The sequence below is a fragment of the Carcharodon carcharias genome, chromosome 7 (assembly GCF_017639515.1).
Source record: "Carcharodon carcharias isolate sCarCar2 chromosome 7, sCarCar2.pri, whole genome shotgun sequence".
Classification (NCBI taxonomy): Eukaryota; Metazoa; Chordata; class Chondrichthyes; order Lamniformes; family Lamnidae; genus Carcharodon; species Carcharodon carcharias.
Window position 1 is genome coordinate 64,095,095 of NC_054473.1, and position 18,641 is coordinate 64,113,735.

Here is an 18,641-nt window from a genome sequence, read left to right on the forward strand (position 1 = left end):
TCTAGAAGAAATCTTCGTAGTCTTCAGTTGGTTAACTATGGCCTGAATTTTATGCTTGGCATGTGCATCAAGTTGGCGGAAGCGGAAGTGGAATCCGCTCTTGGCCGCGGTCGTGTTGCAAACGCGGTTTCACGCTGGACGGCCAGTTAAGCTCCGCCCAGCATGAAACACGTCTTCCCAATGATTGGGAAGGGCCAGCGGAGGCGGGGGTCTGTCGGGCGCCCAGGCGTTTTAAAACCAGCAAAGGCAGCTCCTTGGAAGGCTGCCAGGGGAGATTCTGTAGGGTTGGTCCAGAGACTGGAACAATAGCCTTACCAGCAGCAGGAAACATCAGGCAGGAGGGCAAGTCAGGTGGGCACTTGGCCTCCCCCACCCCGTTTCTTAGATGAGTGCTTTGTGGTCCTTGTGGAGGAGGTCGGTGTCAGTTAGGACACTCTCGTATCCTGGGATGGCAGGAGGAGGCCACTGCGCCAGACCCAAAAATACCTGGGAGGAGGTGGCAGCTAAGGTCAGTGTGGTGCACATGGGTGCAGTACCACAAAAGGTTCAACCACCTGCTGTGCTCAGCAAGGGTGAGTATCGTGTTGGCCTGGGTCAGTGTGTTGATGTGTTAAAGTCTGGCCATCCCCCCGGGGAACTCAGGGTTGTTGGAGTCTGAGTGCCAACTGTCAATGACCACAGAATCACAGAATTGTAATGACACAGAAGGCCATTCGGCTCATCAGGCCTGTACTGGCTCTCCAAATGAGCATTATGACCTAGTACCACTGCACATTGTTTCCATTCAAATAATCCTCTAATTCCCTCTTGAATGCCTCGATTGAACTGGCCTCCGCCACACTTCCAGGCAGTGCATTCCAGACCCGAACCACTCATTGTGTGGAAAAGTTTTTCCTCATGTCACATTTGCTTCTTTTGCAAATCACTTTAAATCTGCGTCCTCTCATTCTCGATCATTTTATGAATGGGAATAGCTTCTCCCTATCTACTCTGTCCAGACCCCTCATGATTTTGAACATCTCTATCAAATCTCCTCTTAGCCTTCTTCTCTCCAAGGAGAACAGTCCCAGCCTCTCCAATCTATTCTCATAGCTAAAGCTTCTCATCCCTGGAAGCATTCTTGTAAGCTCCTCACCACTCACAATGGCAATGCTGCTAACTCTTTTTATCCCAGCTTTGGATGAGGTTTCATTAAAAGTGAACTGTCTGCCTGTCCGTTTTGCCCAAACGATGAGCATGCAATCCTGTGGGCAATGTAAAATCACAAACCATTGCCTTTTTAATGGCCTTAACCAGCCCTTTAATTGTTGAGCAGGGCTCCAGCACCTGCACACACCCGCCAACCTGAAGATTGCTTGCAGGTGGGATGACATCGGGACACTTGCCAGACAACATCTCACGCTATTTCTGTTCAGTTGGGTCGGGGGCACACCCACCCCGCAGTGTAAAATTCTACCCTATGTCATAATTAATGTGTAGAACTATTAGACATGTACAGTAAAGAGTACAAGCTGGGAGCTATCTCCATGCTTCATCTGTCTCTGCTCAACACCACACTGACCTCTCAATCTGGGACATGTGCCTTCTTACACCACTGTATGTACTCAGTCCCACGTTAACCCTGTATGTGACAGAACCTTAAACTACACCTCCCCCAAAGTCTTTATCCAATGTATATTGAATTACATAAGTTTACTTCATGTCTTACACTGTTATCAGTCTCATGCATTTTCATTGTTGTTACTACAGTATTGCTATTATTGATTTAGTATTATGACAATATTCTCACTAGCTCATTTCCCCCCTTTAAGTCCTTGAATTTAACGTTGAAGCAGCCTGGAGACCTTATAACACTTCCATCTCTCATTCACTGTTCTGTCAGAGGAGTGCTTGGTTCTGTATGTTCTGGTCCTTGCTGTTGGGTTAGAGATTTGGCTGGCATTTGGGTATACTCCCATTCTTTACTTCCATTGCTTCATGCTGAACCGCATTTGGTCGGTTCAGCTGTTGCATTGATCAGTGGTTGCTACTTAATTGTTTTTTGCAGGGTGGACAAACATTGTGCTTGTCTCTGTGCCACTTCTTTTTTATCTTCTTTCAACGTGTAGGCCATCTCGATACCCTCTGATGCTGAGGAACAGTGTTCTTGTGGCAAGAAGGAGGTTTAGTGTGACGTTCATCTCTGTTTTTGCTGACCATGCTGGGAGACTGCTACCAGGTTTCTACATCCCTTGTGGTCATGGCATGCTGACTGGAAGCTGCAGTGTGTGCGGGTGGATGCTTTGTCGACCATCTGTACCATTGTTGTTGTTGGTGTGGTAAAGGCTTCTTGGGCTGCTGATCACTCTCTTGTGCCATTTCCACTGAAGGCATCATGGTTATCTCATGGACAGTAGACTGTTCTAACCTTCTGGGGGCTTCCTGGGACCTGCACTGAGAGTGGGCAAACCTGCTCCACAAAGAGAGAAGAGAGTTCAGAGCTAAAGTGAGTCTGAATACTCTTTAGTGTTTGAGTGCTCGAGACTATACAATTCGGGACTGGTTGGATAATGACAGTGGTCGTCTTGACATCCTTTTAAATGGGCTTAATTTAGGTCTTGTGAGCTTCTAATGTTAATTAAGATATTGATGTTCTTGAAGAATGTCAGCTCCTGCCTTATTACTGGCAATGTTTTGAATTTTATAAATTTATGATCAATGCTTTTAGTGAAAAATATACTTAGGAGTTTTCACTAATGACATTGGTTTTAAATTTAAAAGAAATTCTATCATCACCAGTAATAAGGCAGAAAATTCTTAGGCTTCATAATTCATATATGGAACCTCCTTTTAATCCTAGCTAATGCAAGTCAGAATCCTTATGTTAATAAATGATGGTGGAGTGAATATAATCTGTATAACCTGACTATGGGGGGCCGGTTAGCTCAGTTGCTTAAATGGCTACCTTGTGGATCAGATTAATGCTAACACCATTTGGGTTTGATCCCAGTTCTGGCTGAGGTAGACTCGGGACCTGCCTCCTCGCCCTACCCATTGTAAAAAAAAATCATGGCACTTTGTCATGGTTAGGCAAATAATCACCAAGGACTTGCCTTCTGGCAGAGAACTCAAGAAGTTGTTTGACTATATTGGTCACAGCATGTCCCAGTTTATCACTTCATGATAGTATCAATGTTCAGCAATGTATGCAAATCAAAATTTGCATCATTGTTCATACACAATGAGCTTTCAGAACAAGCTGGGGCAAATTATCTGTGGTTAGTTCAAACTAAAAGGCATTTTTCAATGTCCCTTTCTTGTCATGGCAGGCTCAGTATAATGACCTGGATTTTGCTGTTGTAATGACTGTGAATCTGCCAGCTTTAGCCTTCATTAAGCCACTGAAACTGGCAGCAACATTGGGAGTTCAGACATGCGCAGAATAATGTGGAAATCCAGAAGGTGCTGTGAGTGAGACTATTCTCCTCCATAGGGTGTCCTAGATGTCTCACAGACTACTAGTTCCATTGTAATGAAGAACTGACTCACTCTAATGCCGTTAGCCTCATTGGAAAGAAACCCAGAAAGAGGTTTTAACTGCATACTAACGAAATAATTATCCCTTTCTGGCTCTGTAAAGCTAATTTTATATTTATTAAATATCAAATTTCTTCAAAACAGATTTTTTCCTTTTTGTAAAGAGAAGATTGATTTTTATTTTAGTTTCTATCGTAGTACATTTATTTCTCAAAATGAAAATGTAAATTGAACATGAAGGATTTTAAGTGTTTTTAACTTTCTGGTTTGCTGAACGTGCATACATCTACTTGATCAGTTGCCAATATGCTTGCTGACATCACTGCTACTGCACGCCAACACATCCCCTTGGGTTGATGCCAGATTTAAAACACCGTGGGAAAAGGAGAAATTCCCCCCAAAGCAATTGCTAGATCTTTGTGGTAGCTTTCTTCCAGTTCAACTTGTAGGACGAAGTTGAATTTAGTGATAAGGTTGCTGGGGTACCCTTAATTATTCACCATGGTCCAGAGCATCCATTGGTAATTCATCTGAAACCAGCCAAATTGGCATAAAATACCAAAGAATTTCAAGCGCAGATTCAGCTGAGTAAAAATTGAATTTTCATAATCTTAGACACTGGTTTGAAAACATCATGCTAGAAGATGGTCCCATCCACAAAACTGGTCATCCCCCGCCAGACCGAAATAATGGGTGTGGCATGTTTCTGCTGATTTTGCACATCTGTGGCCATTCAAGGAGGGTCTTCAATGACAGCACACAGGCATGGGTAGGTATGTTATAAATGCTTTTCAATATCAAAATTTTTACCTTACTGTGAAAGTGACCAATGTGCACTACTGAAACAGGTAAATGATTCAAGATAGTGTTTTTTTGAAGTCATTTACAGAAATAGAAAATCAAGTTACTAACAAATGATAAACTAGACATTCTGATTAAAAATGTTCATTCTGTGATAAGACCACTTTCAGACGTTTTAATAAAATTGCATCAATGAATATATTTTGACACAAGAGAAAAACATTTATGTTCTATTAAAATTATGTTCTATTATGTTCTATTAAAATTGCATTGGTCCGTGGAAGAGTTTAAATGTGTGATTATGCAAATTAACTTGGGGGAAACCTGAATCATAACTGCACTTCAGAAAAACCAGTGCAGGTTGCGCCCAAAGCAGAAACTCCACTATCATTACCAGTGAAGATTCAGCTCCCTTGTATAATTGTTGAGCTGACTAAATCTACCAAAATTATTTTCCTTCATCTTGGCACTGCCTATGCAATGTAATTCTTTCAAAAGATACAGAACGAGACAGGAAAGTAAAAATAATAAAATTAATTAGAATTCTTAACAACCATTTCCTTCAAATGGATAACCAATTTTGTCCATTCCTTTTATGCAGAAATTTTTTTACGCCTATGACTTCAGCCTTGACTCAATGGTAACAACCTTGCTTCTGTGTCAGAAAGTTCTGGGTTTAAATTTCAGAGATTATAGCACATAGCACTCCAGTGCAGTACTGAAGGCGTACAGCGCTGTTGGAGGCAACATTTTTCAGGCAATATGTTAAACTCAGGAGTGAGCATAAAAATCCCAAGACACTATTTTGAAGAAGAGGAAAGGAGTTGTCCCCAATGTTTTGACCTACATTTATCCCTTAGCCAACATGAGTGAGAGACTAAAGTAAATAATGGAAAAGTAAAAAATTACCTGGTTATTATCAGATTGCTACTTGTAGGAACTTGGTGGAAGCACTTTGGCTGCTATGTTTCTTAAATTACAACAGTGTCTACATTTCAAAGTATTTTATTGGTCCTATTTCAATCTGGGATATTTTGACGTTATTAAAGCCACTATATAAATGCAATTCTTTGTTGTTTTCATCCATAAATTACTGGTTTAATTGTTCCAATGTAACTGTATTCCTTTTAATTAATACATACCTCCATAAACTGTTTCAGCATCATCAGTGTGTGAATTGAAAACAAAAACTGTCACTCCAGCAAAATAGGAGTTTCCTTAAAACTGTTAGCAATCTAGGAGTTTGATGGGACAATCACAATTACATTGCTACAAAACAATTTCAACTCTGCAATGATGCAAATGTGACCCTATAACTGATCCCAACTGAACTCCAGTGCGTAGTGAAATTCCTTCACATCCCATGACACATGGAATATAACTGTACTATAATGCAAAGTCAGATTTCAAAGTGCCCAAGGACCTCAAAGGCCTGCAATGGCACTTCAAAGTCCAAAACCAATTTCTTCTTAAACATTTTACGATAACAGATGCACAAAAGTAGCCAGCTGAGACTAGCGCTCTCATCCAAAGCACATAGTATAAATTGAGTGATGTTGACTGCAAACTCTTCATTACTGTTATCAATGTCAATTTATTAGTACAGCAGAATCATAACATTAAGGTTAAAATTTCTACAATCATGCATTTCCATCAGGTTGTGCATAACTTTACACAAGTGTAATTTATACAGCCTCCACATAACTCTTCAGGATTGGACTAATACTGAATATGAACTTTTTGTCAATAAAAATAAAATGGACTTCTATTTCATATCAAGAAAACTGCCGTCGTGGAAATAGGCTCTTTAGTGCCCAATTTTTTTGGCATTGTGAGTTTCATTTTAGCATCAGAATGATGTTCATTTGCACATGCACTTCTGGAGTTACCATTTTGGTGAGGACACGAGTGCAGGCACAGCCAGCATCCAATGTATGCCGAGCAGACAGATCGTGATGTCAATCAACCTGTAATGCTGATTCAATGCCAGTGCTGTGTATTTGGAGCCCAATGCTCCAGCTAATGTACAGTCTTCATCTCAAACTGCTGTGCATACATTCAGCAGAGGAAGGAAATCCCCCCACCCCACCCCCACCATTAGCCATATTTGAAGCCATCATCAGCTACTTTCAAATCAGTGCTAATTTATTTCCCAGCTGGCTTTTGCTGAAATTGTAGAAATATTTTGTGGTTTCCAGAGTTGCTTAAAGTTGCTGATGTCTCTAGGGAGTGGGGTAGCACGTGAAGTTTTTTTTACTTCAAGGAGTCTGAATGAGCCATTTGCTTGCATGGGTGCAACAGTACAAATCACCCTTGGACTATTGCATGAATGAACAGAGGCAACACAGAGCAAGACAAGCTGCTGGAAGTGGGAGAGGATGAAGGGCAGGAAGGCTTTCTCCAGGAGACAATATCTGCCATAGTTTTCATGGAGCAATTCTCCTACCTGAACTTCAGCAAGTGATGTGCCAGGTGTCTCAGCAGCCTCAGAGCAGGGTAAGACCATTGTGACTGTTAGGGTGAGTATGATCATGAACCTTTGCATGTTTGGCTCCTTCCAGGCTACAACCGATGATATTTGCAACATCTCTTATAGTTTACCATCCATCGTTGCGTTAAGAAAGCCACTGAGTCTCTAAATCATAAGAAAATCAAATACATTTTGTTCTTTCTTTCTTCACAAAGATTGCACGGTTTCCAATGTTGCAGGGTGTCGTTGACTGCACGGTGCTTGCAAAGCAACTTGCATAAGTCAACACACAAGGTGTACTGCAACCAAAAAGCATTTTAATTTCTCAGTGACCAGCTGGTGTGTGCTATATCTTATGCAGTCAATGGTCAGTATCCTCGTAGTGGGCATACTGCCTTCATTCTATAGCAGCCAAAATGCCATATGCATTTGAACCACTAGGAGAACCAAGAGGGTGGCTACAGGGTGACAAGGGCTATCCTTTGAAGATGTGGCTAATGAGTCTGGTATACAACATACACCTGTGGGCAACACACAAAATGAAAACCATGCTGTCACAAAAAATGTGCTTAAGTACATAAACAACCCTTCTGCTGTGGCTGCTCTGGAGAAGCCCTGTAACAAAGCATGTGAGGGCTTGTGGTGTTCTGCTGTATGCTGCAAAACCATGTCATCATGAGGACACAGCCCTTGCCACCAGCTATAAGGTGACCAGCTGAGGAGATGGAGGAGGAATAGAAGGTGATGGAAAGGACAAGGCAGTGGAGGAAGGGAGGAGGCAAAAAAAGACTCTTTCCGGCCAGGCTGTCTGTGATCCACTCATCCATTTGTGATACTAGTAATTGCAAGTCCAATTCCTCATGCATCAACTGTCTCACAACATACCTTTGCTGTGCTACTGACCATCACAGTGTCTGCTTGACCACAAGGCAAAAATAAAAGCCACCACAAAATAACAATTCCAAAACCAAATTTATAAATCATACCCCGCCATGTTGTATGCTATCATTAACTAATCATCTTTGTGCATTCCCTGAGGCATGCCTCTGCTGACTGCTCCCAAGCAGTGCTACCCCAGTAGTTGCAGAATGGCGAGGAGAAGGTTGCTGACTTTCATTGGCGGAGACTGCAGATGCCTTACAGGATGACCTCATACAGCTCTGGTCCTAGAAGACCCTGCTTTGGACTGCACCGCCTTGGCATAGGTCGCAGCACTCTGGGCTTGATGGCTGACAGGTAGCAGCAAGGGCACTGAAGGAGTGGCAGTGCTGGCTGGATGAACGCCATCATCCTGAGAGGTTCAAAGTTCACAAAGCCACTGCCACTCTTCCAGAGCAGCACTTCAATAATCCTGAGAGTAATGGTGGACAGGTTTGAGGCTGAGCTTCTACAGCAGCACCCACATGTTGGGTGGTTTGTGCTGCAATGGAGCTGAGTCATCAACCACCAGATGCTTCATCATGGTTGATCAGCAAGCATGCTAATAAAATTAGCTACCACTTCTGCATTGCAAAGAATGGATCCAAACTCTGCACAATGCCATGTGCCAACTTGGTGCTGGACTCCTCCATGCACTTTGACATTGATTGTATGCTTTCTGGCAGGCCTGTTGGTGCACCAAGCATTTCACTGGACATACCAACCAGCTTTCTACCATAGGTCACCCCATTAAAGTCCACATCCGTGTCCTCCAGAACAGAAGTCATGGGCTACCTTGGCCTCCAGCAAGCTGGCACCTGTGCTATCCTTCCCCTGCCCCCTACTCTCCTACTCTCATCATAGGTCACTCATGCTGGTATCTCACCACCAGCAGAGAAGGGCACAGGGTAGAGTTGTGGTGATGGCGAAGGTCATGGGGGGTGTAAACAAGAGATGCACCCTTACAACATCTGCAGCGTGTATTTCAGAAGAAGTTTTGGGATTGGGGGGGCACATGAAGAGAATTAAGTATGAGGATACCGTCCTCTTTGATAGTTATAGCCTTGCTGCTGGCCATGGTCTCAGTCACAACTGCTCCAATGATGGTGATCACTATCTCCTTCAAGAGGGTAGTGACATGCAACTGTGTCTGTCCCCTGCTAGTTAGGTGCTACTGCCTGTGGTTTGTATCACTTTAACCTGCAAGAGAGAGAGGAGTGTCCATGAGTGTGGTACAATGTGTTTGAGTAATATGGTTGTTATGGTTAACTAGTGGATAGTATGTGAAAGCTGTAAAATGTGGATATGAGGCCTTCAGCAGTGCGAAATGTGCGAGGGTTAGGTGAACTATGAATGTTAGGTATGAGGCATGATTGATAGAGATTGTTAAGTGAGTAATGGGTTGTGGTACATTCAGCAGTTTGAGGCGAGTAATGCGGCTGGTGGGCTATGACATCTGAAGACAAGTTCACTGATCTTGACCATGAACTCACCTGAGATCACTGAACTTCTTGCTGTACTGCATCCAGGTCCTTGATGCTTGAGTGGTGACATTGCCCACAGTGGCCAACTGATCCCACTGACTTCCCAAAGTTAGCCTGAAGGGCCACAAGGATACCTACAGGTAGATGACAGTTCTCCTCTCTCCTCCTCTCCACCACAGCTCCCCCCCACACCCCTGCACACTACAATCATTGATGTTAACAGGCAACACATGGTGCCTGCATCAGAAGCAATGGGCGCAGGTTAATTGCACATCACGACCTTTGCTGCCTTCTTCAGAGTGATGGAGCCTCACATCATGTTTAGCTAACTTTCATAGAGTCACTTTGTTGTAGATTACATCAGGTTGACTGATGACTAAGATTGTGTCTGTTTACAGGAGACTGGACTTAATCATTAGGGCATGGGAATATAATGTGAAATACTATATAAAAATCTAACTGGCCCTAAATCCCTTCCCTGAGTCACTAATCTCATTCAAATAAATTAGATTAAATAGTTTACAAGAGAAATTTGATACTATCATTTATACAATAGTGGTACATAATATAACTTCCAAGCTTTTGCATTAATACGGTCTCAAATGACTTTACAATAAACAGTGTTATTCATAATGATGGTTTCTTAAAATGCATGTCATGTGTACTTAAAACAATATCAACACAACCAAAGACACTGGTTAACATATGAGCAACAATGTCCTCATATTTGTTATTAATTATGTTCTTACTAAGAGACAAAGAAACCATCAACTTAAAAGTTAAATTAGAAAGCCTAAATAATGAATTTAAACTGAGCAGTCTAGAGTGCTTTTTTTTTAAAGTTGCAAACTTGATTATGGATGTACTATTATCTACTGACAAAAGTGGGATCGATATCAATCTTCCCGTGGTAACTAGCAGCTTTACTATACCACTCTGTTAATAAATCTATTAGGTACATCTCTGCCAAAAGCACCAATAGCTCAGTTACTAATCGATCTAATGTGCTACAGTAAATCAAAGTCTATTAGTATAAGATCAAAATTATTTTTGTATTGATTATCAAAGTTTGGTTGTGTAAACAACATACAACCACTTTTCTCCTGTAATAAAAGTAATTTTGTTAATGATCATGCTCCAGCCAGTTAGACTTACTAGGCCATGAAGAACTGAACAAAGTATTGATGGCTGGAGCCCCATCTTTTAAGATAATTTTCAAATTAAATCCGAGGTCATTTCAAGCTAAAGACAGTGATGACATAACAGTATTTATTATGCAGTTTCTATAAAATGAAAGCCTGCAGGGTGGATGACCATGGCAGTGTGGTACAGCAAGTTATTCAAGTGGGCGGAATAAATCAGAATGTAGTGGTAATAGGGGATAGTATAGATTCGGGAATAGATACAGTTCATTGTAGTCAAGGGCAAGAGTCCAAAAGATGTGTTCCTTGCCCGGTTCCAGGGTTCAGGTCATCTGCTCAGGGCTGCAGAGGAACTTGCAGCAGGAGAGGGAGGATCCAAGTTGTCATGGTCCACATAGGTGCCAATGACATAGATAGGGTTAGGAAAGAGGTTTTGCTTGGGAAGTATGAACAGCTAGGGGTTAAATCAAAAAACAGAACCTGAAAAGTAATACTCTCTGGATTATTACTTAAACCATGGGCAAATTGGCATAGGGTAAATAAGATTAGGGAGTTAAATACATTGCTCAAACATTGGTGTGGAAAAAAATGGGTTTCAATTCATGGGGCATTGGCACCAGTACTGGATAAAGAGGGAGCTGTAGCACTGGGATGATCTTCACCTGAACCGTGTTGGGACCAGTGTTCTCGGGAATCTAATGACTCAGGCAGTAGCGAGGGCTTTAAACTAAATAATTGGGGGGAAGGGATCATGTGAGGGAGGATGTGGTGAATTAAAGGCAAAGGACAAGGCAAGAGAGCAAGTTCGCAATAAGGGTAAAGATAATCAGTACATGGCAGGAGCATAAGGGCTAAGAGCCGGAGTAGGGAATTCAGCCCCTTGAGCCTGCCCCACCATTCATTTTGATCATGGCTGATCTCATTTCGGCCTCCAACTCCAATTTCCCACCCTCCCCCCTTAACCTTTCAATGCATTACTAATTAAAAATCTGTCTATCTCCTCCTTAAATTTATTCAGCATCCCAGCATCCACTACACTCTGAGGTAGTGAATTCCACAGCTTCATGACCCTTTGAGAAAAGTAATTCCTCCTCATCTCTAATTTAAATCTACCACCCCTTAGCCTAAAACTATGGCTTCTCATTCTAGAATGCCCTACAAGGGGAAACATCTGCTCCATGTCTACTTTGTCTATCCCCTTTAGAATCTTATATACCTCAATTAGATCTCCTCTCATCCTTCCAAATTCTAGCGAGCATAGGCCTAAACTGCTCAATCTCTTCTCATAAGACAAGCCCCGCATCTCTGGAATCAATCTAGTGAACCTCCTCTGAACTGCCTCCAGTGCAACTACATCCTTCTTCAAGTAAGGGGACCAAAACTGTGCACAGTACTCCAGGTGCGGTTTCACCAATGCCTTGTATAATTGCAACAACACTTCCCTATTTTTATACTCTATTCCCTTAGCAATAAATGCCAAAATTCCGTTTGCATTCCTTATTACCTGCTGTACCTGCATTCTGGCTTTCAGCGATTCATGCACGAGGACACCCAGATCCCTCTGCACTGAAGCATTCTGAAGTTTTTCTCCATTTAAATAATAAGTCACCTTTTGATTCTTCCAACCAAAATGGATAACCTCACATTTATCCACATTAAACTCCATCTGCCAAATTTTGGCTCATTCACCTAACCTGTCCATATCAATTTGTAAATTTCTTATTTCTTCATTGCAACTTACTTTCCCACCTATTTTGGTGTCATCTGCAAACTTAGCTACAGTGCCTTCTATCCCTGAATCTAAGTCAATAATATAGATTGTAAATAGTTGGGGCCCAAGGACCGAACCCTGTGGCACCCCACTAGGTACAGCTTGTCATCCAGAAAAAGATCCACTTATCCCGACTCTCTGCTTTCTGTTGGTTAGCCAATCCTCTATCCAAGCTAATATATTACCCCTAACTCCGTGTGATCTTATCTTGTGCATTAATCTTTTGTGTGGCACCTTATCAAAGGCCTTCTGGAAATCCAGATATACATCTACAGGATCCCCATTATCCACTTTGCTTGTCACATCTTCAAAGAATTCTAGCAAATTAGTCAAACACGATTTACTCTTCATAAAACCGTGCTGACTCTGATGGGTTGCATTTTGACTTTCCAAATGCCCCATTACTACTTCCTTAATAATGGATTCTAACAATTTTCCAACAACAGACGTTAAACTAACTGGTCTATAGTTTCCTACTTGCTGCCTCCCCTACTTTTTGAATAAGGGCGATTTATTACCATTAACATAAAAACTTGCCAGAGTTTACAAAAACAGTAAAATGTCAGAACTAGAAACTCTGTATCTGAATGCACATAGCATCCATTAAAAAATGGATGAGTTGTCATTCAAAGAGAACTAAATATGTATGATATGATAGCCATTACAGAGACATGGCTGCAAGCTAACCAAGACTGGGACCTTAAAGGTACTTAACATTTCAGAAGGACAGGAAGCTAGGAAAAGGTGGTGTGGTAGCTCAATCAATCAAACTTAACATTAGTATAATAGTACTAAAGATCAAGATGTACAATCAGTTTGGGTAGACAGAAGAAATAACAAAGGTAAGATGTTACTTGTCAGAGTAGTTATAGGTTCCCTTTCGGTAACTACACTATAGGATAAGGTATACAGGAAGAAATAATGGGGACTTGTAAGAAAGGTACTGCAATAATCATGCGCAATTTTAGTCTACATATAGATTAAACAAATAAAATTGGCAAAGGAAACCTAGGAGAAGATTCTAGAAGGAGGATGCACCATCTGTGGCTAACTAAGGAAGTTAAAAATTGTATCAAATTGAAAGAAAATGTGTACAATTCTGTGAAAATTGGTGGTAGGTCAGCAGGTTGGGCAGAATTTAAAAAGCAACAAAGCATGACTAAAAAAACAATGAAGGAGAAATCAGAGTACGAGAGAAAACTGGCTAAAAATATAAAAGCAGATAGTAAGAGTTTCTACAAGTGTTTAAAAAGGAGAGTAACTAAAGTGAATGTTGGTCCTCTGCAAAATCTGTGAAATTAATAATGGAAAATAAAGAAATGATGGATGCACTGAACAGATATTTTGCATCTGTCTTCACCATAAAGGACACAAATAACATCCCAGAAATATTTGTAAATCTAGAGGTGAAAGAGAGGGACGAACTGAAAACAATTACAATCACCAGGGAAAGGGTACTGAGAAAACTATTAGAACTAAAAAGCTGTCAAATCCCCAGGTCCTGATGGACTTTATCCCAAAGCATTAAAAGAAGTGGCTACAGGGATAATAGGTAATTTTCCAAAATTCCCTAGAGTCTGGAAAGGTCCAATCAGATTGGAAAATAGTGAATGTAACTCATCTATTCAAAAAAGGAGGGAGACAGAAAGCAGCAAACTGGGAAATTACGTTTGATTCATTTATTAGAGTTCTTCGAGAAAGTAACATGCAATGTGGACAAAGGGGAATCTGTATCTAATGTACTTAGATTTCCAAAAAGCTTCTGATAAGATGCTACATCAAAGGTAACCACACAAAATAAGAGCTCTTGGTGTAGGGGGGTAACATATTAGCATACATAAAGAATTGGTTAGCTAAAAGGAAGTGGAGAGTAGCAATAAATGGGTAATTTTCCGATTGGCAAGTTGTAACTGGTAGGATACCTCAGGGTTCAATGCTGGGGCCTCAACTATTTACAAGCTATATTAATGACTTGGATGAAGGAGCCGAATGTATGGTTGCAAAATTTGCTGATGACACAAAGATAGGCAGGAGAGTAAGTTGTGAAAAGGACATAAGGAGCAGAACCTTCTACTCTCTGGCAGTGAGCTTGGAGGCGGAAAGTGCATGTAATTAGGTGGAATGGTGGCATACCAGAACACCGCCACCTTCCTGCCTCCACCAGAATTAAATGATTGGCGGGAACACCCATGGTCGATCTTCCCAGCCCGCTGCCTATTGAGGTCCTTAACTGGCCAATTAATGACCAGTTATGGGCCTTATCCCACCACCACTGGTATTAACCTAGTGGTGGCAGGTATGCCAACATGTAGCATGCACGATAGATAAAACTGTGCAACCAGCTTGTCACCTGCACCAGATCAAGGGGCTTGACACTGGGGACAGCGGGGGGCTGCTGAGAGCCACCCCCTCTTTCCCCTTGCTGCCGACCCAACTACACCCCTGTCTCCTTGACCCCAATCCTGCAAACCCTTCCCCCTCCCCACATTACATGCCTGTGACCTGGGTCACTCCATGATCCTGGGACTCTAGTAGGTATTTTTCCTGCCCTCCCCTGTGGCACTGCTATGTATAAGAGCTGCCAGCCTCTGATTGGTTGGCAGCTCTTGGTAGGCAAGGCATCCATCCCCAGGGTCTTGATTCCAGGGGAAGGCCCACCGCTGGCCTTGCCACGGTCTGATAAGCTTGTGGTTCGGTGGGCCTTGCCAAAAAGAGGCAATGCAGGTCTCTCACCAGCTCTCCAGCCGGCTGGTGAAACCCCCGATTCGTCAACAAGATTCCACCCAAGGAGTTTGCAAAGCGATATAGATAGATTTAGTGAGTGGGCAAAAATTTAGAAGATGGAGTATAATGTGGGAAAATTAAACTTGTCCACTTTGGCAGGAAGAATAGGAAAGTAGTATATTATTTAAATGAAGAAATTTTGCAGAACTCTGCAGTACAGAGGGATCGGTGTGAACTGGTACACAAATCACAAAAAATTTGTGTGCAGGTACAGTAAGTAATATGGAAGGCAAGTGGAATGTTGGCGACTATTGCAAGGAGAATGGAATATAAAAGTAGGGAAGATTTGCTACAGTTATATAGGACGTTGGTGAGGCCACATCTGAGTGTTGTGTAGTTTTCTTCTCTTTACTTAAGAAAGGATATAATTGCATCAGAGGCAGTTCAGAGAAGGTTCACTCAACTGATGCCTGGGATGAAGAGGTTATCTTAAGAGGAAAGGTTGGACAGGTTGGGCCCGTATCCATTGGAGTTTAGAAATTGAGAGGTGATCTGACTGAAACATATAAGATCCTAAGGGGAATTGACAGAGTGGATGCTGAGAGGAGGTTTCCCCTTGTGGGAGAGACCAGAACTAGGGGACACAGTTTAAAAATAAGGGTTTTCCCATTTAAGGCAGAGATGAGGAGAATGTTTTTCTTTCGGAGGATTAGTTGTCTGTGGAATTCTCTTCCAAGAAAGCAGAGGAGGCAGTGTCATTGAACATTTTTAAAGCTGAGTTAGATAGTTTCCTGATTGACAAGGGGATCAAAGGGAGTAGACAGGAAAGCAGAGTTGAGGCCACAATCAGATCAGGCATGATCTTATCAAGTGGTGAAGCAGGCTCGAGGGGCCAAATGACCTACTCCCGCTCCTAATTTGTATGCATGTTCATATGTCCTTGATAAACATACAAAAGTTATTGAATGGCAGTTGCGTATGGTGCTGGTTGAATGGCCATTTACTCATTTGCAGCAACCACTAAAACGATTACGGGAGCAGGAAAGACAATGGTCATTAATACTCCCATTATATGAGAACAGCCACATAATAATCAGTCTTATTCTGGTCATAAATGTTTTGCACAATATTTCTGGTGCAGTCCACAATTTGTTTACAGAACCAGAAAGGCAACTGATCTAGTTCCCCGATGTGCTGGTAGCAAATTTTAATTACAGCCTCCACTGAGTTTCACATCTCAAATATTGCACACTAATTTCTGACCACTTACATCTCCAGAGGCAACCTGTTACAGGAATGAAATAAATTAATTATGAGACCATGAGGTTCTTGTACATCTAAAACACAAACAAGTATTACATAGAGTATGTAGCACTGAAACACCATTCAGCCAAGGTCTGCGCTGATGTTGATAATCCACCCAATTCAGCCTCCTCCTACTCTATTGATTTCACCTCACCCAACCAACAAGTCTCTCTCATTTACTTATCTAACTTCCTTCTGTGTAAGTAAACTTACAGGCACATCCAGCCAATAAAGAATTTGTAGCCAGAAAATTAATACTTCTCAGCTGATTTTGCACTGCAAAGACCTACACTAGGGCTGCCAATTCTTAACAGTGGCCCTTGTGTAAACAGCTGCAAACTGAATATAAAACTGGCAGGATTCACTAAGACTGGCAGGTGTTTTCAGTTGCCATTCAGTGGGTCTCTTCAGATTTACATCTTGATTGCAGCTGGCTGTGGGAACCAGCAGTACAAGTGTGGGTCATGTGCAATGTAAAATCTGCAACAACAGATGTTATAAATCATCAATCCTTGGTGAAGCTAGTTGCATTTATATACAGCTGAAGTGTTCAAATAAGTGGACTAAGCAACATTTTACATTATTTTGCAACTTCTCTGACACGAGAGGAGAAATAGCCTATTTTCCCAGTGAGGATATAAAAGGTGTTGTCACATCACACCTTCTGAAAAGTAAAGTCACATTTGTAATATGGCAGGTCCAATTCTTTCTGGCTCTCATTACATTAATCAACAACAGTGCGTAGCCTGGATATTCATCTACTTCCTTTTTGTTAATCAAACCGTTCCAATTTGGTTTTGTCACAAATTTTGAACATGCACTTCTGATGTTTGATTCCAAATTGTTAATGAAAATTGTGAACAGTAGTTCCAGGCCAATCCTTGTAGATCACCACTTCCCGCCACTTGCCAGTCTGAATAGTTTATCTTAACCTCTGCTCTGTTTTCTGTTTTATAGCCAGCTTTCTATCCGTTCTGCTAGCTAGTCCCTACCTCCTCATTCTCTGATTTTGGTCATGAGTCCACTATGCAGTGCCTTATCAAAGGCAATTTGAAGATCTAAATGTGTTACATCTACTACATTATCCTTTCCGTTCTCTTTCTACTCTTTCTGTTACTCTGTATTTGCAGTTGTTGGGTTGGAGGTAAGTGTTAATGAAAACATTCCTTTAATAAAATTGCACTTGCATTTAGTGTTTGCATCAAAAGCTTCTATTTTTCTATTGCAGGTACACAAGAGGAAATCAGGATTATTTTTGAAACAAAATGTAATAATACATGCTTCCTGTTGTCACAATGTTAAGTATTATAGTTTAAGCTCCTAGGCAGCATTTCTTGCAACATAAAAATGCATTCCATGAAATATAAAAGAGCTTAGTCTGCACAGGCAGTTCAAAAGAAACAAGAATTGCTTTCGAATTTATTCCACATAAGGGAAGTAGCCATCTTCTAATAGCAATGTTAACATACAATTTTGCCAAATATTTCAAAAACTGTATGGGCCACACTTGCAAATAAAACATTTATGTCAAAATTTTGTTCCTGGCTACTAAGAATGGAGATTAAATAATTTACCTTAATGATGCTTCTGGCCAAATTGACTCAAGTTTCACTTATTTCACTGAAATACAGAAAGATATAAGTGCAAGTGAAATAATTAATAAAATAGACATGCATAAAAAACAATTTTGAAGGAAAACATCAAAATCAAACATAAGTTTCATTTTCAGATAATATATGCCATACACCAAATCATCCTTTAAGTATACCAGCTGCTTGGTATATTAAAGTGCAATAATATTGGATCAGAAGAACAACCTACAACACACTAATGTCTTTTGATAATGCATTATTTAAGTACTTTGAGGCAAAGAACTGTTTAAAAGATTTGAGTGATAGCAGTGAATTATTTAACATCATTCAACAGTTGGAAAATACCTTGAGCCTGAAATTATGAGGCAACATTGCCAACACTGGACCTCATGAAAGCTGAAGAAGGGTCAGACTTAGGACAATTTTTTGCCCTGGAATTTAACCGAATGAAGTTCAATGGCAGAAAACAACAGGTGTCAGTGTAAAAGTTTCCAAATGTAACATATTTCCTTTTTAGGTATGCGGTTAGACGCCACTTCCCACAGTACAACTGAAAGGAATTCCCATTCCACTCAATCAAATGTCTTCACTGATTTCAGGAAGAGCATTAGGATGAGAAGCATTTTTACTGTTGTAATAGTGCCCCTTGTTCAACTATCATCTTACTGTTTCCCAAATGAAGATTCAATATAAAGCCCATTTGGCCTTTGCCTGGGCTTATGGTGGAGGTCACTGTATCCAATTCTACTGACCATTATCTTGTATTCAGTATTAAGCAAGGATATAGGTCAACAGTTAATATTTGTTCTTTTTGTGTAATTGTGTAAATGTAGTTGTCCTGCAAGTGTCTGGAAGGATTTGCAGCTCTTACACATAAGGAAAGGACTTTAGCAGGAGGCGTGTCCATCCACAGAACAG

At 41.2% G+C, this 18,641-nt stretch overlaps 1 protein-coding gene across 9 annotated transcripts in view; it reads right to left on the reverse strand.

Annotated features, from left to right (window-relative positions):
• Nucleotides 1–17,753, reverse strand: part of chl1b (cell adhesion molecule L1-like b) — a 727,052-nt gene extending 709,299 nt beyond the window's left edge. For all 9 annotated transcript variants that reach the window (XM_041191219.1, XM_041191221.1, XM_041191227.1 and 6 more), the window contains exon 1: nucleotides 17,706–17,753. The gene's annotated coding sequence lies outside the window, so the exon portion shown is untranslated. The remainder of the gene's footprint in view (nucleotides 1–17,705) is intronic.
• Between the last annotated feature and the right edge of the window lie 888 nt (nucleotides 17,754–18,641).